Source organism: Trichosurus vulpecula, chromosome 4 (assembly GCF_011100635.1).
Source record: "Trichosurus vulpecula isolate mTriVul1 chromosome 4, mTriVul1.pri, whole genome shotgun sequence".
In the NCBI taxonomy this organism is placed as follows: Eukaryota; Metazoa; Chordata; class Mammalia; order Diprotodontia; family Phalangeridae; genus Trichosurus; species Trichosurus vulpecula.
This window is the reverse complement of record NC_050576.1, coordinates 213,554,475-213,578,294: the sequence shown is the minus strand read 5'-3', so window position 1 is coordinate 213,578,294 and position 23,820 is coordinate 213,554,475.

Genomic DNA, 23,820 nt, shown 5'->3' with positions numbered 1-23,820 from the left:
AAGAATATATCAGGAAAGAAATGAAGAAGGGGGAAGAACTTACTATTTTTCATAACTGAGGTATACGAGAAGTAGAATAGAAAACATAGAGAAGGGAGTAGTGAAGCTGGCTTTTCTTAAACCTCACCCTTATCTCAATGAGACAAAAGTGGATTGAACTCACACACAGAGTTTGGTGTGGAAATATATTAAATTAAATAGGGAAAAGGCAGGGACTAGGAAAGGGGAGATTGGGGTTTAGAGAGAAGTAAATATTGAGAAGGGAATAGTCAGAAGCAAAATGAACTTCACATTGGTTGAGTTGGTTATAAAGAGAGATCAAAAGCAGGAAAAGAAAATGTAAGAACAAATGATTGAGGTCTTTCCTAAAAAAGCATATTTAAAAATTTCTACATGTATTTTCTTTTAAAAATAATTATACTTAATTTATTTTAACATTCATTAAAAAAAACTTTGAGTTCCAAATTCTCTCTCTCCCTCCAGCTCCTCAACCACCCACTGAGAAGACAAGCAATAGGAAATCAATTATACATGTGAAGTCAGGCAAAATATATTTCCAGCATGTAACTTCAAAGTTTTCTTCCTTTTCTATGATTCCTTCTAGTCTTCCTTCCATTTTCTTCTCTTGTAAGGTGATGGAGGAGGACTGTATTTCTTCCACCTTCCATCCTCTCAATTAAAAAACAAAAAAGCAAACAAGAACAAAATTCTTGTAACAAATATCCAGAGACTTATAATATTTATCTTGTCCAAAAAACCCCACATTTTATTTAAAGTCAATGTAGATAATTAAATGATATCAATACTTAATACACACACACATGCACACACACACACACACACATACACACGTGCTAAATAGCATAACATCCAAGTACTTAAAAGAAAGCTATTCGAATTACAGAAAGAAATAGATAGCCTAATGATAGTAGTTAGGTAATTCATCAAGTCTCTTTTAGAGCTAGACACATTTTCAAAAAGGACAAATAATAAAGACCTTAAGGAACTGAAGAGAATTTTGCAAAAGTTTGATATGTTTGCTATCTGGCAGTTACTGAATGGAAATTGAAAAGAGTGTATTTATTTCTCAACTGTATATGATACCTTTGCAAAAATTGAACATGAGCTAGGGCATAAAAATTTCAATAAATGCAGAAAATCAGAATTATTAGACACATCTTTTACTGACTATGGTGTAATAAGCAGGGTAATCAATAAAGAGAATTTTAAGAGAAGCTATAAACCACAATGGAAACTAAGTCAAACGATAAATCATAGTAACAATATACATTTTCACTAAAAACAGTGACAGCAATTAAACAACAGGCTAAAACTTTTGAGATGCTACCAAAACAGTGCTCAGAAAAAAAAGTTTATATCCCTAAATAACATAAAAAATAAGTAAAGTAGTTTTATGTGAAACTAAAAAAAAAACCTTCCAACAACTAGAAAAGCAACAAATCTAAAAACTCTAAATAAACACAAGCAGTGGTCTTGAAAAATCAAAGAAGAGATAAACAAAATTCAAAACAAACAAAAAACCCATTAAATTGAGAAACACAACTAGGAGTTGTTTTTCTGTGGAAAAATAGGTAATTTGATCTCAAAAGAGAAAGTAAAACCAGATTACGATATTCAAAAATATAAAAAGAATTCACAGCACATATAGAAAGAACTTATTAGAAACCATTTTGTTCATTTTTTTGCCAACAAAACTGATAATAAACAAAAATGGATGAATATTTACAAAAATATAAAATATCCAGATTAACAAAATGAATATAGAGGATTTAAGTGAGCCAGTCTCAGAAAAAGAAATTAAACAAGCTATGAATGAACTGCCAAAGAAAAAAGCTCCAGACTCAGACAAACTTACAAGTTTATTCTATCAAACACTGAGAGAGCAACTGACACCAATGTTGCAGAAATTGTTTGCAGAAATAGAGAAGGCATCTTATCAAACTCTTCTATGAAAAAAAAATTATGGTCCTAATATCCAAATGAGAGATAAAGCAGAGAAAAATACTATAGACCAATATTTCTAATAAATATTGATGCAAAAATATTGAATTAAGTATTAGAAAGAGCTATAACATAGTAGAAAACTACACTCTATGGTTTTATACTGGAAATGCAGGGTTGATTAAGTATTAGGCCAACTATAGCATAATAGACTATATAAATAACAAAAACAATACAAATAATGTGGTTATATCAATATAGGGAGAAAAAGTTTTTGATGAAAACAATACCAATTTCTGTTAAAAAATTATAAAGCATAGGAATAAATGAACTTTTCTTTAATATGATAAATAGTATCTATTTAGAACCATGAGCTACCATTATCTCTAGTGGCAAAATGCTCAAGGCCTTTTCTATAAGATAAAAAGTAAAGCAAGGATGCTTATTGTCACTGGGATTATTTGATATAGTTCTAGAAATGCTAACTATATCAGTAAGATAAGAATGGGGACTAGACTTCATTGGCATAGGAGCTCCCAGATAAGGAAACTTTCTATGAATGTAGGTCAGCAATTTCTCTGCAATTTATTGTCTTAAAGAGTTGCCTAGAGGACTGAAAAGTTAAATAACTTGTTGGTGGGTCACACTACCAATGATGGTTAGAGACTGCACTTGAACTTCCTTCTTCCTGGCCCTAGCCTGGTTCTTGATCCACTTTGCCTCTCAAAGCGATAAAAAGCAAAAAAAGAAGCTGAGAAAATAAGAATAGGCGAAAGGAAAATAAAATTATCTTTGGAAAAATAGATGGTCTATTTAAAGAACCTTAGAGATTCAACTAAAAATTAAGTGAAATGATTAATAACTTCAGCAAGATAGCAGGATGTAAAATTACCAATAAAACCACCAGTTTTTCTGTATATTATTAAGAAAAAAAATCCAGGAGAAATGGAAAAAGAATTTCCATTCAAAATGACTAGAGAATGTATAAAATATCTGTATATTAAAAAACCCAAGACATAATAAAACTTATATGATTATAACTATAAACCACTCTATGGAAATAAAGACAAATAATTGAGGCATATTAATTGCTCAAGGCTGGGTCATGCTAATGTAATAAAAATGAAAATATCATATAAATTAATCCATAGGCCCAGTGCCAACCAATCTACTGAAGAGTTATTTTATAGAAATAGACAAAATAATAACAAAATTTATCTGGAGGAACAAAGGTTGAAGAATAGGGAGTAATATAATGGATAAAAGTAGGAACACAGGGTCAAGTAGTATCAGATCTCCAACTACACTACAAAAAAGTAATTGTCAAAATTATTTGGCACTAGTTAAAAACGTAGAAAAATTGATCAGTGAAAGATTTCAGGTACAAGACCCAGAAGCAATTGAACATAGAGGCATAGGGTTCAGTTAACCCAAGGACAGCAACTACTGGGAAAATTGAAAAGTAGTCTAGAAGAAATTGGGTCTAGATCAACATCTTACACTATATATCATAATAAACTCCAAATCCTAGCTATAATAGGTCATGATATATAGTCAAATAAAAGAAGAAGGAGATATTTTTCACAACTATGGATAGGGAAGTTCTCGACCAAACAAGAAATAGAGACGATCATTAAGATAAAAGTCAAATCAAGTCAGTGAACATATATTAAGGGCTTACTGTATACCAGGCACTGTGCTAAGTGTTGAGAATACAAAAAAGGCCAAAACAGTCCCTGCCCTCAAGAACTCACAATGGACTACTAGGACATAAAGTTGTATAACATTGTCAGACACAGTCTCCGTAGTGGACACTTTTGCTTAATTTTTGTTACAATTGAGGGTTCAGTCTGGCAGGTATATGTGTGGGAAGTTACAGGTATGTAAAGATAGATATGTACATAAGAATCCCTTTTGCTCCTAGGATAAAGTACAAAGTCCTCTTTTCTGATGTTTAAAGCTCTTTACAGATCTGTCTGCTGCCTACCTTTTCAAGTTTATTGCATGTTTCTCTTGTTTACACTCTCTTTAATCTAGCCAAAATGACCTTGTTGTTCTCCGTACATAACATTTCTGTGCCTTTGTAAAAGTCATCTCCCATCCCTAGAAAGCACTCCCTCCTGATTTCTACCTCATAGAATCTCTAACTTCTTTCAAAGCTCAGCTCAAATGCTATACTCTACAGGAAGTCTGCCCTGATCCTTCCAGTTAGAAATCATATGCTAATTGATAGTGGGGGCTAATCAATGGTATTGATGATATCGAGGTGATACTAACTCACACTAGTGATTAGTGTTGGGGGAACATTTTAGAATGGGGATCACAGCAGAGAGCATTAGAAAGACAGCCCAGCTCCTCAAGGTACCCCTAGAAATGTGAGAGAGAAGTTTTTATCTATCGTATGAGGATTTGACTTGCTAGTGAATGTGTAGGTTTTTTGATGTAGACAGAAATAATAGAGATAGGCATTGATAGAGGTGTAGATAGATATACGTATATACACACATATATATGTATCTATAAATGCATATATACATGTTTTGCTATCTATTTGCATATATTGTAATGATTGTGCATGCTTTGTTGTGGTATAGTGCTGTTTAATGTTACTGACTTTGTATTTCTGTCACTGTGATTATTTGTCTATGTGTTATGGCTGTGTATATAGTATCATGATGTACACATATGATTTATTCTTCACATGACCATGGAGAGATATCACAACCTCTGAGCTTCATTTTCCTCCTCTGTGAAATGGGGATAATAACAGTTATACTATTTACCTAAGAGATTTGTTGTAAGGAAAGCGTTTAATAAACTTTAAAATGTTATATAAATTTAAGATAGATGGTGGGGTGGTTTGAAGGGAATATTAGCTCCCTTGCCAGTCATTATAGATTTAGAGACAAAATAGAGCTTCAAGGTCATCTCATCTAACCTGCTCATTTTCACAAATGAGACAACTGACGCCTAATGAGGTTAAGTGACTGCCTAAGGTCTCACACGTAGTAATTAGCAGAGCTGGGATCTGAAGACAGGCTCTCTGACTCCAAAGCCAATGTTCTTTTCACTATTCCACACTGCTTTCCACCCTATGAACCTGCTAGTGACCCGGCTTGTAGGTCACCGTACAAGGATGACTTCATTACAAAGCAGTGTCTCTCAAGAAGGAGAGGAAAGAGGTGAAGAGGATATAGGTAGTTCTTAGATAAAAGGATCAACTGGAAGCAGCCTAGGAATAGGTGAGTGACTGGAGATGGAAACAAGAGGGGCCCCCAGAATGGTGTGTCCTTATTACATGAAAAGAGACAAAGGGTCCTGAGGAAACAGGAGACACAGGGTGTGCGCATGTGTTTTGTTATGAGCACTTGGATCCCTATATATAGTAAGATTCCTTAGGCTCAGACAGGGACGCTGAGGGCACATGGGGATCATATTGAATTTGTTTCCTGTGTAAGAACATTCAGGCTAAGGGGCTCCGCTGAAGGGGAATGACATTTCATTCATTCCCTGAGAGGTCCTAGGAGGACAGGTGTCCGGAGACAATTCCCTCCCCCTCTGCCGTCCAAACCAAATGTAGAAGAGACGGTTGTTGATGTGAATGCCAATAATTTCTAGTGTTTCTGTCTCTATAAGACACTTTTACTTAACAAGCAGTCTGGTTAGCAGATTTCTATCAGGAAGAATCAGGATATAACTAAATGAAAGAAGACATGGATGGCACTCGAGCAGGAAGGGGTTGTTGAGATAGATTTACAGTTACCCCTTCCCCATTGGGGTGGTGGTGGGGTGGCCAAGGGCCTTGATTCGTGTAAAGTTTTTTGGCCTTCCCTTCATACCAGAGAAGAAGTTTGAATTATTATGACATTAAAAGATAAAATACGTTGCTATGATACAATACTATACGTATGTTTTATGCATTTCTGAGATTCTAAACTTTTTTGTGTCATCTGCAGCTTCCTCAAAACTCCCCCCAAATTCCCTTTTAATTTCCTATCCTGACCTGTGATATATAGAAACCACAATGGGGAAAGCTGTGAGGCAGAAAGAATAATTGTATTTGCTTGGAGAATAGCTGACTACCTGAAATGGGCTGAGGCCCTTTATAAAATTGTGCCCCGGATGAGTGAAGAGTATGTTTCCAATTTAGGTACAGTCCTCCCTGGAGATAAGATGGTCTTCCACAGTTTCAGATCCCAAAACAACTGTCCAGTGGGAAGACCACTGGACTTGGAGTCAGGTGAGACCTAGATTTGCCACTTACTAGCTGTGTGACTATGGACAAATCACTTAGCCTCTCTGACCTTTGGTATCCTTATCTGCAGGTAACACCAACCACCCTGCCCCTGCCTTCACTATCTGAAGGCCAGGTATGTTACATTTCACCCCTCCCCAGAGATCTCTCTGTAAATGGCTGCAGTCCCCACTGATAATGTTCCTTCAAATGTAGGGGGTAGTTCCCTTGTACTACAGTTCCATTTAACTACTCATAGTCAGATTAGCTTTTGCAAAGGAATATTTACTTCAATAGGTGTGATCACAAATATACAGACTTACTCCCCAACATGTGAGACAATCTTTCTTCCCCTTTATACCACCTCGGTGTCTGGGAAACAGAAGGGGATTAGGTTCATTACTTAATTGAATTCCTATAGAGTACAGTTGAACGTTCCAAGTCTAAAATCCCTCTTAGGTTTCAGTCCTAGGGGCTTCTCAGGGCTTTCCAGACAAACTGGCTGGCTGTACCATTCCACCTTCAATCCTAGCTCTAAGGCCACCATGGCTCAGACTCTTGGTTTACAATCTATACCTGAAACTGAGAAGGACAAACAATACAGAATAGAGACCCCAGGTCCATTTCTCAGAACTGGAGTAAAAGAGAGGGTGTGAAGATAGCCCTCTCCCAGGTTGTCATGGTGCCCAGGCTGTGGGTAAACTGTGATCTTTACCCTCTGGAAGCAGCAGGAAAGAGAGACACTTTATCAGTCTGGCCAGTTTGAAAGATGCTACCTATTCTCACTATGCAGATAATCAAAGGATGCCGCTCACGCTTACACGTCAGGAAAAGGCAGGATACAGAATGCCTCCATGTTAAGTGATCTGGCATGCACAGGCAGGCCTCCTTACAGGTACAATGGGGGTCACATATCTTCATAACCTGGCTCTTTCCTACCTTTCCTGTCTTCTTACACCTTACTCCCCCTCACATACTCTGAGATCTAGTGACACTGGATTCTTGGATCAAATAGGATACTCCATCTCCCGATGGGGCATTTTCACTGGCTATCTCCCATACTTGGAATTCTCTCCCTCTTCATCTCTGCCTCTTGGCTTCCCTGGCTTTCTTCAAGTCCCAGATAATATCCCACCTTCTACTGGAAGCCTTTCCTAGTCCTCCTTAATCTTAGTGACTTTCCTCGGAGGCTCAATTTATCCTGTCTAAATCTTGTTTGTATGTAGTTGATTACATGTTGTCTTTGCCATTAGATTATAACATTCCTGGGAGCAAGGACTCTTTTTTGCCTTTCTTTGTCTCTCCAGAGCTTAGCCCAGTGGCTAGAGCATAATAGGCACTTAATAAATGCTACAGATTGTTGGGAGGCTCAAACAAGATAATCTATGTAAAGCACTTTGTGAATTTTAAAACAGTTGTTGTTTTGTTGTGGTTGCTGTTGTTTGCCCTTAGTTCTTAAAGAGGACTATGACAACAGGGAGATGATGCCATGATATGCAAGTGAATTGGATTTAAGTGAGAGAGGGCTGTGCCAGGTCACCAGCCTCACTTTCTCCTCCAGAGCCGTCTGGGTCCAGTGGCCAGATATAAGGCAGGATGATTAGAGATGGCCCTGGATGCAGGGGGAGGCCTTGGCATTTTCAAGCTAAGGTCTTTAATAGGTCTCAGTTTGGCTTAGGCAACTCTCGTTCAATGATTAAAGTTTAATAAGAAATGGGGCAGAGAATAGCCTTTCTACCTAGTCCAGAAAAAAAATCATTCTGGGAGGGGAAGACCACTGGGGAAAACAGAAATGATTGCTGTTTACATTCATTCTGAGCCAATCAGGGCCCAAGCAATGACCAAGTAGGGCTTAAAACAATATAAAAATGTTAATTACTGCTATTACTGCTGCTGCTGCTGCTGCTACAAAGCCTCCTTATTTGTGGAAATATTAAGGAAGTTCTAGCAACCTTCAGCGTCTTCCCAGATGCATCCACTCCTGGACCTCAATAACAGGGCAAATTATTTTTGTTTCCAAGATGCTGCTAGGTGGTATTGTGGATTGTTAGACTTGGGTAAAGCCCGAGTTCAAATCCTTCCTCAAACACTTAGCTGTGTGACCCTGGACAGGTTATTTTTCCTTTCTCATTCCCAGTTTCTTGTTCTGCAAGATGAAGATAATAATTGCTCCTACCTCACAGGGTTGTTGTGAGGACCAAATGATAATAACATATGTAAAGCACTTTACAAACCTTAAAGCCCTATGTAAATGTTACCTAGTTGACTTCCCCACCTTCCTCGCAGGTGACAATTTAGCAAACCAGTTCAGGTCTATGGAGGAAGAAGAGAGGCAGCAAATAACTAAGGTGAGTTGGGAAGAGATTATAGGAAATACGTTACCACTTCGGGCAAAGTGTCTGAGTTCTGCATTCCTGACCTGGGTTTGTGTTTGAACAACAGAAGGTGTGTGCTGGATTCAGCCACTGTCAGTCAATTGGGAAACGACTAATTCAGACTTAGAGAACTGCGGGCTCCCCTTTGGTCTAGGATTTCTGCCTGATTTATTCCTCTGCAAGTTTCAGACTAGGTTATAGTCCAGAATTGATATCTCACTTTGCTTCTAGGGTCTGAGTCATATTGCTGCTTCTTGTTTCTCAACTTGTTCCTGAATTTGTTCAGGGATACCACGTGGGGCCCAACACCACTTGGTGGGGTGACACAGGTTTGTCGATCCACACTGAATATGTGTGGCCCAGAACTGTGTGGCACAAAGCTGCCTTTTTGCACTTGTTTCTGTTGTGATGATGCCTGAGTATAGGTCTACAGGTGCCTCTTTATGGTTCTGAGATCCTTTCTCGTCCCAGTACACAATCTCTCTCAGGATTCTGGAATGCTTCTCACCAGGCACCATCCCTAGTGTCTGTCTATACTGACCTGGGCTGGAAAAATGATTCATTGCAACTTTTTTTTAAACTTTCTCATCAGGATTTGGTCTGGTACATTTCCTTTTTTCTTTTTAAATTTTTCATTCTAAATGTCCTAACCATGAGAACTTTACAACTTCCCAATTAAAAATTTTCTTTTTAAATTTTAAAAAATTAATTTAAATTTAATCAATTAAAATTAATTGAATAAACTTACATTTAATTTTTAAAAATTAATTTAAATTTAATCAATTAAAACTATTTGATTAAACTTATATTTAATTTTAAAATTATAGTTAAATTAAAATTTTAATTAATTTGTTTTTAACATTCATTTAAAAAAAAATTTGAGTTCCAAATTCTCTCCTTCCCTGTTTTGCCTCTCTCACCCACTGAGAAGACAAACAACATGATAAAATTATAAATGTGAATTCATGCAAAACATTTCCATATTAGCCATGTTGCAAACACACATGCATGCAACAAGAAACATAAAGAAAGTGAAAAAAGTATGCTTCAGTCTGTACTGAGACTTTATCAGTTCTTTCTCAGGAGGTGAATAGCATTTTTCATTATGGATCCTTTGGAATTGTCTTGGATAGTTGTGTTGATCAGAATAGTTAAGTCTTTCACAGTTTATCATTATTACAATTTTGCTATTTCTTTGCACAATGTTCTCCTGGTTCTGTTTACTTCACTTTTCATCAGTTCTTATAAGTCTTCCCAGGTTTTTCTGAAACCACCCTACTCATCATTTCTTATCATACAATAGGATTTCATTACAATCATATACCACAACTTATTCACCCATTCCCCAGTTGATGGGTATTCCCTCAGTTTCCAATTCTTTGCTACCATAAAAGGATTACTACAAATATTTTTGTACGTGTGGATCCTTTTCCTTTTTAATCCGATCTCTTTGGGATACAGACCTAGTAGTGGTATTACTGGATCAAAGGGTATACACAGTTCGATAGCCCATTGGACATTGTTCCAAGTTGCTCTCCAGAAAGGAGATGACTAGTTCACAATTCCACCAATGGTGCATTAGTGTATCTGGTATATTTTCTAGATCTCTAGTTTGGAGGAGTTTTGGAGATGAACTGCCCCCTCAACTGCTTCTTATACCTATTACTTCCTGTTACATCCTTATTTCTTATTACTTCCTATTCCTGTTGCTCCACCACCTTTTGCCATTTCTTGCTGTACGGTAATATTCGATTGCATACAAATAACATAGCTTGTTCTTCCATTCTTCAGTTGACAGGCATCTTCTTCGTAGTGCTTGGCTACAGCAAAAAAGTGCTGCTATAAATAATTTTTCAGTAAGGATCTTTTCCCGCTTTCTTTGATATATTTGGGATAGACATCAATGTGTGGTGCTATCTAAATACATAAAGGAATGGCTCATTGTTTGAATGAATATATGTGATCTGAGATCTGACTCCCTTTTATGGAGGATAGGAAAGCCATACTGGGACTGCCAGCAGCGTAGCTGGGAGGAAGGAACAGGCAGGATTCAGGACCACTGATTTTGGGTGGTGATCTTTCCTCCAGTCTCCAAGAGGGGCGTAAGTCTAGAATTTCATCTATTTACCAACCCTCAAATCGCAGTATGAGATAGCTATTTCACTTATAGTCCTTAGCTTACATTCATCTGCTTAACCACTTCCCACCAAATACTGGTTACACAAAGGATCATCAGTAATACCTAGCAAACCTGTTTATCATAGAAAGCAGCATATCGAAATTGAAGAATCTATAAAAATAATTTTTAAAAAAGATAAAAGAATACACATCAATAAATGAGCCCTTCATCTGGGAGTGAGAAAAGATCTCAGTTGAATCAGGGAAAGAGGATGAGTTCATTAAAGGGGAGTCCCCTTTCAGCAGTTTTTGGGGCTAAAAGTGCTAAAAGTCAAGGGACAAGATGAGGGGTCAGTTCCCCTCATGTTTCTGGCTCTTATCATTCAAAAATATCTTAGCCTTTCCTCTCTCTTGACCCATCTCTGTCTCTCTCCAGGTGCTCTCTTGGTATTTGTGTCCAATAAAATAAAGTGAGATTCTTATGCAACATTGCAGTGTTGTGGCTCAATGTTCTGTCAATCAGGAATTATATCTCATGTGTACACAATACAGCACCTTTGGAGTTTTACCACCTTTCAAGAGGCAAAGGTTATACCTATTAGTGGTATCATGTGTCAAAAGGTATGCACTGATATATAATCTTTATCAAATTGCTTACCATTTTAAGAAGAAGGGAGGGGAGGGAGGGAGAAACATTTTGTAAATGTGAATGTTAAAAATTGTCTGTCCTCCCATATCTCCTCCAAAAATTTCCGTTTCCTTTTTTTTTTCATCTTTTCTAATTTGGTGATAATAAAATGGAACCTCAGAGTTCTTTTAATTTGTATTTTTCTTATTATTAGTTGGAGAATTTTTCATTTGGCTGTTGATAGCTTGAATTTCTTCCCTTGAGAATTACCTGTAAATATCTTTTTGTCATTTACCTATTGGAGAATGGTTCTTGGTTTTATTTATTTGAATAACCATTTCCTACTATATCTTGGATATTAGAGATTTGTGAGGGTGGTTTTTCTGCAAGGAATTTTCCTAGTTAATATTTTCCCTTCTAATTCTTACTACATTGATTTTATTTGTACAAAAATGATTTTCACTTTTATGTAATCAAAAGTGTCTGTTTCAAATTTTATGATCATCTCTATCCCTTGTTGATCAAGAACTCTCTACCATCACAAACTGTGAAGGCATCTCTCTCTTCTATGACCTTTTATGTCTAGGTCTTGTATCTATTTAGAATTTATTGTGGTATATGGGCTAATAAATGTGGTATGTTTGTCTAAACCTAATTTCTGTTATACGACTTTCCAGTTTTTCCCAGCACTTTTTGTCAAATTGTGAGTCCTTACTCTGGGTTTATCAAACAGTATGCTACTGTGTGAAGTTACCTCCAAATTAATCTGTTGCATTGATGAAATAGTTTTGATGAATTCTGCTTCGTAGAGTAGTTTTCGAAATGGTGCTATTAGACCTCTTTCTTTTCCACTTTCTTTTTTTCATTATTTTGATGAAAGTCTTGACTTTTTTATTCCTCCAGATAAATTTTGTTATTATTTTGTTTAGTTCTATAAAGCAACCCTTTGGTTGTCTGACTGGTATGGCATTCAACATATAAGATGGTCTAGTTTGTTCTGTCATTTTTATCATATTAGAATGTTGTAACCAGGAGAACTTTATATTTCTCCAGTTAATTAAGTCTTTCGCTTCTATAAGGCAAGTTTTATAGTTAAAATTATACTGTCTTAGGAAGTGGAATGTGAGACATTTTATACAACTTTCCAATTTTTGTCAAAGGTACCACCATCATGCCTGCCTCTCAGGTTTATAATTATCATCCTGGACTCTTTATTCTCCTTTACCCTGTATCAGCTCTCAATTCTCACTGCTCCTACCTTCAGAACATCTGTCATATCTGACCCCTTTTCTCTACTCGTGTACCTGTTGTTGTTGTTGTTCAGTCATACCTGACTCTTCATGACCCCATATGGGGTTTTCTTGGTAAAGATACTAGAGTGGTTTGCCATTTCCTTCTCCAGCTCATTTTACAAATGAAGAAACTGAGGCAAACAGTGTTAAATGACTTGCTCAGGGTCACACAGCTAGTAAGTGTCTGAGGCCAGATTTGAACTCAGGAAGATGAGCCTTCTTGCCTCCAGGCCCAGCATTCCATCCTCTGTACCACCTTAGTTCAGTCTCTCATCACCTCTGATCTAGATTATCTCAACAACTATGTAATTGTTCTCCTTGCCTCAAGTCTCTCCCTACTCCATCCCATTCTACATATTACTACCAAAGCATTTTTCTTTAAGCACATAGCTGACTACGTAACTCTCCTACTCAATCAACTCTATTGGCTTCCTATTGCCTCTAAGATAAAATATCAATTACTCTGTTTAGGTTTTTCCAGTCTTACCTTACATTATTCTTGCCTCCTAAGCTCTATGATCAGCCAAATTGGTCTCTCTGCTTCTCTAACACACCACTCCATCTTCCATCTCTTGTCTCTGCCCTGGCTATCCCTATGTACCTGGAATGTACTGCTTCCTTCCTTTAGTTTTACAGAGTCCTTCTCTTCCTTTAAGATGAAGCTTAATGGGGGTGTGGGGGTGGAGTCAAGATGCCAGAGTGAATTGAGCATTTCTGCTGAGCAATTCGAAACCAACCCAACCCTCTAAACAATTAAAAAAAATCTGCCAAATCAAATTCTGAGTGGGATTACAACAACAACAACAAAAAGTTGTAGTGACTCGTTTTTCCAGCCTAGGACAGTTTAAATGGAGAGAATGGGAGGTCTGCAGGTGCTGGAGTGGGGACTGACCAGGAGCTGTTGTTGCTGTTTATTCTTCATTCCGGAAGAAGACCAAAGACATCTTGAGGGTGATATCGTGACTTGTGCTTGAATTGAATATAAGTAGGGTAGAGCTGTGCAAAGTTGTCAGCCTCACTGTCTCCTCCGGAGTCATCAAAGTACATTAGAAAGACAAGGGTCAAGATGACTGTTGATAGCCCAGGATGCCTTGGGTGACCTTGGGTGACCTTGGGCGACCTAAATTAAGGTCTTCCTCAGGTCTCAGTTTGTCTGAGGCCTTGCCCATTCAAGGACTGAGGGCTGGGTAGGAGTTGAGACAAAACACAATTTACCATCGCAAAGACATTAATCTAGGAGGGAAAGACCTTCAGAGTTTCAGGCCAGAACAGAAAACAATTGTTATTTACACTCATTGGAAGCTAAAAGAGGTAAGGATTGGGACCATTATTGCCCATTTAATGAAAGCCAGAGTGAGTGATTTTGGTTTTAAGGTAGAGTCGATAGTTCCATTTAAAAGCCTATTTTTTCAGAGCTATATTTCAAGAAATCAAAAATGAAAACCACGCAACAGAAAAGAAGAGGAAGAAGAGAAAGAGGAGGAGAAGAAGGAGGTAGAAGAGGAGGAGGAGGAGAAGGAGGAGAAGAGGAAGAGGAGGAGGAGAAAGAGGAAGAAGAGGAAGAGGTGAAAACCTGCAGGCCCCCAGGTCTGGCCACAGAAGCTCAGGCTAGCCATCTCCCCCCCACAGAGGAGAGCAGAATCCAACTCTAACATAAAGTTCAAAGTCAAGAAATAGGCTGGGAAAATGGGCAAACAACAAAAAAAGCTGACCACAAAAAGCTTCTAGTGTGACTGGCAAACTCAAGCTCAAACTCAGAAGAAATGACTTGTAAACATCTACAAGCAAAGCCTCATAGAAAAAAATACATATTAGACACAGGGCCAACAAGGATCCCCAGAAGATCTAAAGAAATAGGCTTTTTTTTAAAAGAGCAAAAAATTATTTTAAAAATCAAATAAGAGCAGCAGAGGAAAAAATAGGAAAAGAAATGAGATCAATGCCAGAAAATTATGAAAGAGAATTAACTGCTTGGTAAAAGAGGCACAAAACTTCTTTAAAGAAAATAATTCCTTAAAAATTAGAATTGGTAAAATAGAAGCTAATAACTCCATGAGATAATAAGAAAGAATAAAACAAAGTTAAGATGAAGCTCAAGGGAGTTGGAGCCAAGATTATAGAGTAACAGCCAAGATTCTTCCTGTATCTCCTTCACAGAGATTTAGAAAAAGCACAAGATTGAGTTCTGATGGAGAAATGCAAAAGAAAATTATAGTGAGTCTTTTTTTTTAAGCCCAGTATAGCATAAGGAAGCAGATAGAGATGTCTAGAGATAATGGGATTGGGCTCTTTCCAGGAAAAGCAAGAATATCTAAATATAGGGAGAGATTATAAACCAAGGTAAGAAGAGGTCTGAGATCCAGCACAGAGGTCCCTGACCCTCTGTAGGATGCAGGAATAGGTGCCAGTTGGCAACTCATTTGCTCACTACCCAGTTCAGGTCACAGATTCAAGATGGACTGAGGAGGGAACCTATACCTAGGAATAAATTTTCAGGGTGAAGAGTGGGCACTAGGCTGTGTAATGAGCAAGAAGCAAATTCAGAAGCAAGCAGCAACTATGTGGCTCTAACCTCAGGAGTGGAGCTACTTTCTGTTCTTCCTTCTCCAGCTGCATTGAAGGAGGAATGTATCCCTTATCCTTCAACAATGACCTAAATCTTTATATTAATCACACAAAACAAGACTACTTAATTTTCTTCTACATTAGGTAGGGGGAACAGATTCATAAATAATACAAAAATACTAAGTCTCAGTTTGAGTCTTTAGCCCATTCTGAGGCCTGATGCAGGGCAGGAAGACCATGTCAAGCTACTGAAGTTCTATTACTTTTAATCAGCAGAACTTTTCAGTTGGCTGATACTGCTGGAGACCAGCTATAGTCTACTGAAACTCCATTTGGGGCAAATCCATAGGCATGTTGCTCAGAATCATACTCGGGTAAGGAATATGTAGATATCAGTACTGGAGGGCAGTGATCAGACTTTGTCTTGGAACATACCATTTTGAGAGTACTAAATGCTTGCTTGGGCACCCACAATTTCTCCCTGGAGCCTTGCAACACATAGGGAATCCAAATGGAGGTCTGAATTCATTCCTTATTAGGCCAACTGCTAACTTAAAGGGAGAATAAACTTAGAAAATTCACTAGACAGGTATGGCATTGTCCCCCCCCCCCAAAAAAAAAGAATTATGCATTTGGTGGGGGGTGATCTAGCTCAATAGGAAAACCTTCCTTAGGAAAGCCTTATGGAATTGTAGAGAGTTTCAGCCAAACTGTTCACACAAGCAGTTTAGGTCTGCTTAAAAGTTTGTTTTTTCGAAAAATATGGATGAATTTCCATAGCGCGCTTTAGGCAAATTGCTAGGAACCAGTATTCAAAGGATTCAATATTCTAGGGATGCTCATGTTAGCTTCTCTACTGTTAAGGGGCACAGTAAAATAACATATATCAATTCATAAACATTATTTTTTAAAAATTCAATTTTATTTTTATTTTCAGTTCCAAATCCTCTTCTTCCTTCCGTTCCTTCCCTTACCTACTGAAAAGATAAGAATTACAATATTCACAATATATATGAAGTCATTCAAAACATATTTCCATATCAGTAATTTAAAAAAACAAAAAATAAAGAGAAAATATGGTTCAATTTGCAGTCCGAATCCATCGGTTCTGTATCTGGAGGTGGATAGCTTTTTTCCCTTAGTTCATAATCATTCAAACAAGTGAAAATTTCAAACAAAGAAACTAGCAAAAGAAATACACCAGAAAACTGTCCAATTATAGTATAAAATTTTTTAAAAATGCTATTTGTGAGTCTTGGATATATGATCTCTCCACTGGGTTCCTGCAAATGCACAAGGACCCCAAATATATACCAGATGAACCTTCACAATATAATACATTCCTCTGGAGAATATCTAACTTGGGGGCAGCTAGGTGGTGCAGTGAGTAGAGCACCGGCCCTGAAGTCAGGAGGACCTGAGTTCAAATCTGGCCTCAGACACTTGACACACTAGCTGTGTGACCTTGGGCAAGTCACTTAACCCCAATTGTCCTGCAAAAAAGAAAGAAAAAAAAAGAGAATATCTAACTTGCACTCATACTTATGGGCTGGGTCCTTAGGCTACCTTGAGGTTCCTTGAGTACTCTGTTTTTCCATTGCATTTAAGACTTTCAAATGGACCTACTTTCTATTCTTCCTCCTCTTATATTTCAATTGCAGGAGGAATGTATCCCTTATCCCTCAACAGTGACCTAAATCTTTATATTAATCACGCAAAACAAAACTACTTAATTTTCTTCTATATTAAGTGGGGGGCACAGATTCATAAATAATAATAACAATGCTAAGCAACTGGAAAACACATAATTTTTTTTTTAATTTTTTTTTTAAATGTTTTAGGATTTTCTTGGGAATTTTTTATTGTTTCTTTTTTTTTTTTGAGGGGGAGAAGGCAGGGCAATTGGGGTTAAGTGACTTGCCCAAGGTCACACAGCTAGTACATGTGTCAAGTGTCTGAGCCTGGATTTGAACTCAGGTCATCCTGGCTCCAAGGCCGGTGCTCTACTCACTGCGCCATCTAGCTGCCCCACACATAATTTTTTTAAAAAGGAAATTTATTTTTACAAGCAGTTATCTCTCCCATTCATAGATTCTCAACGTCACCCCCCACCATTGAACAATAAGAAAGAAAAAGAAAAGGAAAATACTCATAACAAATATGCACAATCCAGCAAAATGAATTCACACATTGGCCCAGTCCAAAGTTGAGTGTGTCATTTTGCATTTAAAGTCCATTATGCCTCTTTGGCAGAAGGTGGTTGTTGTGCTTTAATCTTCACTTGCTTGGAATCATGGCTTATTATTGCAATGATCAGAGTTCTAAAGTCTTTCAAAATTGTTTTCTTTATGATGTCATTTTATAAATTGGTCTTCTAATTCTGGTTACTTTGTTCTATATCAGTTCTTCTATATCAGTCCCAAATTGCTTTCCTGAATAGTTGGACCAAGTAATATCTCCACCAACAGTATGTTAATGTAGCTATTTTCCCACACACCCCCAACATTTGTCATTTTCCTCTTTTTATCATCTTTTGTCATCTTTCCCAATTTGATAAGGTGAGTTGGAAACTCAGAGTTGCTCTAGTGTGCATTTCTCTATTAGTAATTGGTAGAGTTTTTTATATTATTGTTGATAGTTTGGATTTCTTTCTTTGAGAACTGCCTTTTTGTATTCTTTGACTATCTTTTGGTGAATGAATCTTTGTCTTATAAATCAGAATCAGCTCCTCACATGTATTGGATATGAAACTTTTATCAGAGAAACTTGTAAAAATTTTGTCCCAGTTAATGATTTCTTTTCTAATTTGAGCTGCATTGGTTTTGTTTGTGCAAAACCTTTTTAATTTTATGTAGCAAAGTTGTCCATTTTATCTTCTCTGATCCTCAGTATCCCTTGTTTGGAAGTGAACTCTTCTCCTATCCATGGACCTAAAAGGTAATTTCTTCCTTCCTCTTCTAATTTGCTTATAATGTCACCTTCTAAGTCATATATCTATCTGGAGTTTATATTAATGTATAGTGTGAGCTACATGGTCTATACTCAATTTCTATCAAATTGCTTTCTGGTCTTCCCAACAATTTTTGTAAAATAATGAATACTTACCCATAGCAATTGGGGGTCTTTGGGCTTATCAAACATTCACCTACTGTGTTTATTTGCATCTTTATATTTTGTACTAATCTCTATTTTTTTAACTAGTGCCAAATTATTTTAATGATTGCTACTTTGTAGTATAACTTGAGATTTGGTACTGCTAGCCCTCCTTTATTCACACTTTTTTCATTATTACATTTGAGACTCTCAGTCTTTTCTTTCTCCTTATGAATTTCATTATGATTTTTTTCTAGCTCTATAATATAATTCTTTAGTAGTTTGACTGGCATGGCACTGAATAGATAAATTAATTTATCAAGTGTTGTCATTTTGTAATGTTGGCTTGGACTACTAATAAGCAATTAATAGTTCTCCAATTATTTGGCTCTATATGCAAAGAATTTTTTTTTATTGGATTCATATCGGTCTTAGGCAAGCTTGCACAACATACAGCCTACCAAAGGATTTGGTGCTACCCATGAAAAATGTAGGGTTGTCACTGTGTAGTCTCCTGTTTGTCATGTGACCTATGGCAACCAACCATCATCAGTCTGTCTAGTCTAACCTGTCACACGACCTGCAGCAGCCAACCATTGTCAGTCTGTCTCTAGTCTAACCTATCCGTGGGCCAAAGAAGTTTACAAGTTGTGCAAGTCTGTTCTTAGGTGTATCTTGGTAGATACGTTTCCAAATATTCCATACCTTTTGCAGTTATCTTGAATGGAATTTCTTTTTCTAGCTATTCCTGCTACGTTTTACTGTTAATATAAAGAAAAGATGATTACATGGATTTTTTTTAAATATCCTGCAACTTTGCTGAATGTATGATTTAAAGTAATTTTTTAACTTGACTTTTGAGGGTTTTCTAAGTAAATCTTCATATCAGCTTCAAAAAGTGATAATATTTTCTCTTTGCCCAAACGTATTCTCTTGATTTTTATTTCTTTTTTTATAGCTAGCACTTCTATGATTATGTTAAATTGTAGTGATAATCTTCAGGGGGATTACCTATCCTCCCTGACTGCTAATGCTCTCTTTTCTCAGATTGCTTTCCATCTACTCTGTATATTTTGATTTACATATTCCCTTCTCCACTAGAGTGTAAGCATTTTGAGAACAGGGACTATTTTTTGCCTTCCTTTGTATCCCCAGCCCTTAGCACAGTTAATTCTTTGTAAGTGCTTGTTGATGGTGGAAAGGGACTATCTTTTGCCTTTCTTTGTATCCTCCAAGCTTAGTACAGAATCTGGCACGTGGTTAGCATTTAACTGATGTTTATTGACAGACCAAATGAATGACAGACTGAAAAATGTTGCCTTTGACCCATAGTGTGGCCAAAATCAAGTCACTTCACCTTATCTATTTGCATTTCGATGGATGGAATTTCCATCTGGACAGCTAGGTGGCACAGTGGATAGAGCACCAGGCCTGGAGGCAGGCAGACCTGACCTCAGACACTTACTAGTTGTATGACCCTGGGCAAGTCACTTAACCTCAGGTTCCTCATCTTTAAAATGGGAATAGTAACAGCACCTGTCTCCCAAGATTGTTTGGAGGATCAAACGAGATAATCATTGTAAAGTGCTTAGTGCAGTGTCTGCCACTTAGTAAACGCTATACAAATGTTAATTATTATGATTATCATTGGAATTCCCCGCTAAATATCTTGTCTTTTAATTACTGAAAATCAATCTCCTTTTTAGCCAGCCCTTCACTCAAACTCCAGCTGAAAGCTGTCCTCCTGACCAAATTATAAGAATACTTACAGTTCGAGGACCATTGGACTAAGTGGAAGCTGAGGAAGAATGGAACCATATATCAGATCACAAGATGTGCATTCACTAGCACGAGTGAGAACACAGGACTTAGCCTGAGCCCAGACAATCAATGTGAATAGTAACTCCTTTGTAAGATATCACCCTGCTCTAGTGCTATGTTTACATCCATCTGTCAAGTTGAATATTGGGGAAATACTTAGTGTCAGATTGACAGAGTAATGTTTTGTTTTTTTTTTGCCTAGTAATTTACTTTCAATATTTAGGTTCCCTTTTTTTCTGGGCTCTAGCAGCCCTCCTCTCATAACTGAAGTACCCAAAATGATGATAGTACCTTAAGGTTTGTAAAATACTTTACAAATATTGCCTCATTTGGTCCTCCCAGCAACACTATGGGATGAGGAAACTGAAGCTGCCAGAGGTTAAGTAACTTGCCCAGGCTCACACGGCTGGGAAGTCATCTAGGAACTGTATCTTCTTTGAGGTTGAAAATAAAGCCACAAGGCAGAGAGTTCTTCTAAAGTCCTATTCCAGAGCCTCATTGTGGAGTGGAGGTGATCCCCAGGCTTTCCTAGTCTATGCCAATGGAATGCAAGTTCTGGCAGCTCCTTCCAAACTGGACAGACTTCTAAGTCTGACTCAGTGAAATACGAGACGCAGCTAGGTAGCACAGTGTAGACATGGAGTCAGGAAGACCACAATTTCAAATCTGGCCTCAGACACTGGTTGGTTGTGTGACCCTGGACAAGTCATTTATCCTCTGTCTGCTTCAGTTTCCTCGTCTGTAAAATGGGTATTATAATAACAGCACTTACCTCCCAGCATTATTGTTAGGATCAAACAAGATAATGTTTGTAAAGTGTTTTGTAAAACTTTAAAGATTACATAAATTTACTGCCATATGTCTGTTGGGTCAGAATCAGACTCAGAATCAGAAGGTGGGTCACAGCAGCTCATAAAACCAGCTCCTGAGACGTGGTGGGCTTGCTTCCATCCTTCCATCCACACCCGTGAAATCATTCATCTTGGGGAATACAGAGACAAATAGATGAGAATAACAAGGGGAATCGGCTTGTCCGGATACTTAGTCTTAGATCATACTTCGTCTTTTAATCTTAGTTTGCATGAAGACAGCGATGGAGGGCATACTAGAGCTTCTTGGTTACTGTTCTTTCTGCAATATTACTTTGTATCTCTTACCCTCCCAATCTCTACCGTTGCAAAGGAGAGAGAATGTAGATAATAAATCACATGGTAGGTAATAGGATCTAAAACTGGACCTACCCCTACTTCTGGGACAGGAGTGGGGAACTTGCAGCCAACTGTGACGAATCCTTTTGGGGAATTGTTCTGTAAAGTTTGAATTCAGCCGAAGGACTGCACTTGAGGACCTAGAGGGCCACATATGTCCTCAAGGCCGCAAGTTCCCCACCTAGCCTCTAGGTCAGCCTTCCCATTTTACAGATGAGGAAATGAGGTTTGGGAACAAAAAGTGCCTCACCACCTAACATCTCACCAAGTTATAAATAGGAGAGTTGTGATTTGAACCCAGGCCTTCTGGCTCCAAATCCAGAAATCTTTTCATTATTCTACACTTTCCCAGCATCTACTAGAAATGCTCCCTTTTTCCTGTAGTGTCTTCATACAGATCTTTCCTTTCTGCAATCCAAATCTCTCCTGAAAAGAGTTAAAGCCCAACAATTTATCAGAGGCTAGAAGTGCTAGTGAACAATTCCTTAGGAAATGGTGCCCCCTTGTGTCCAAGTACAAGAACATTTTTTATTTGAACACACTGGCAACATTTGTGAAACAAAGATGGCGTCGCAGCCTCAAGAGATAATCCCTAAACAATACCTTTAATGACTTTGTTTTCTTTTTAGCATGTTCCTACTCCACTTACTTTGGGACTTTGGGCACTAGATCTCTCTGAATATCTCAGTTTCCTCTATTGCCAAATCCCATAGTTGGAAGGGACGTCAGAAGACATATGTTCTAACTCAGGGGTTCTTTGTATCATGGACCCTTTTGGCAGTCTGGCAAAGCCTCTTTGCTATTCTGGTTACCATCTTTTGGACTCCCTTTACCTTATCAAGGCCTTTCCTAAAATGGGGTGTGATGATTAAAAAGGTTTGAAAGACATAGTTTCTGGGTAATTTAATAATTTCATTAATAATATTTATTAATAAGGCCAGCATGTTATCTTAAAATTTTATTTATTTATTTTTAGTTTACAACATTCAGTTCCACAAGCTTTTGAGTTTTAAATTTTCTCCTTCTCCTTCCCCTTCCCCCTCCCCAAGATGGTGTGCAATCTGATATACATTCATGTTAAACATATTTTCACATTGGTCATATTGTAAAGAAGAACTATAACAAACGGAATGAACCACAAGAAATAAGAAACAAAACAAAAAAAAGAGAGAAAATAGTGTGCTTCTATCTGCATTCAGACTCCATACTTCTTTCTCTGGATGTGGATAGCATCTTTCATCGTGAGCCTTTTGGAGTTGTCTAAGAACTTTGCATTGCTGAGAAGAGCCAAGTCTATCAAAGTTAGTCATTGCACAATGTGGCTATAACTATGTGCAATGTTCTCCTTGTTCTGCTTGCATCACTCAGCATCAGTTCATATATAGTCTTTCTAGGTTTTTCCAAAGTCCACCTGCTCCTCATTTCTTGTAGCACGAGTATTCTATTATATTTATATACCACATTTTGTTTAGCCGTTCTCCAATTGATGGGCATCCCCTCAATTTCCAATTCTTTGCCACCACAAAAAGAGCTGCTATAGATATTTTTGTACAGGTGGGTCCTTTTCCCATTTTTATAATCTCTTTGGAACATAACCCTTAGAAGTGGTATTACTGGGTCAAAAGGTATGCCCATTTTTATAGCCCTTTGGGCATAGTTCTAAATTGCTCTCCAAAATGGTTGGATCAGTTCACAACTCTACCAACAATGCATTAGTGTTCCAATTTTCCCACATCCTCTCCAGCATGTATGATTTTTCTGTTTTGTCATGTTAGCCAATCTGACAGGTGTGTGATGTGGTACCTAAGAGTTGTCTTGATTGCATTTCTCTAATCAATAATGATTTAGAGCATTTTTTCATATGACTATAGATATCTTTAATTTTTTCCTCTGAAAACTGCCTGCTCATATCCTTTGACCATTTATCAACTGGGAAATGACTTGTATTGTTACAAATTTGACTCAGTTTTCTATATATTGTAGAAATGAGCCCTTTACCAGATACACTGGTTGTCAAAATTCTTTCCCAGTTTTCTGCTTCCCTCCTAATCGTGGTTGCATTGGCTTTGTTTGTATAAAAACTTTTGAATTTAATGTAATCAAAATTATCCATTTTGCATTTTATAATGTTCTCTATCTCTTGTTTGGTCATAAATTCTTCCATTCTCCATAAATCTGACAGGTGAACTATTCCTTGCTCTCTCAGTTTGCTTATAGCATCAGCCTTTATATCTAAATTGTGTACTCATTTTGACTTTATTTTGGTATATGGTGTAAGATATCAGTCTATGCCCAGTTTCTGCCATACTATTTTCCAGTTTTCTCAGCTGTTTTTGTCAAGCAGTGAGTTCTTATCCCAGAACCTGGAGTCTTTGGGTTTAATCAAACAGTAGATTACTGTAGTCATTGACTACTGCATCTTGTGTACCTAACCTATTCCACTGATCCACCACTCTGTTTCTTAGCCAGTACCAAGTAGTTTTGATGATTACTGCTTTATTTAAGGTCTGGCATGGCTAGGCCA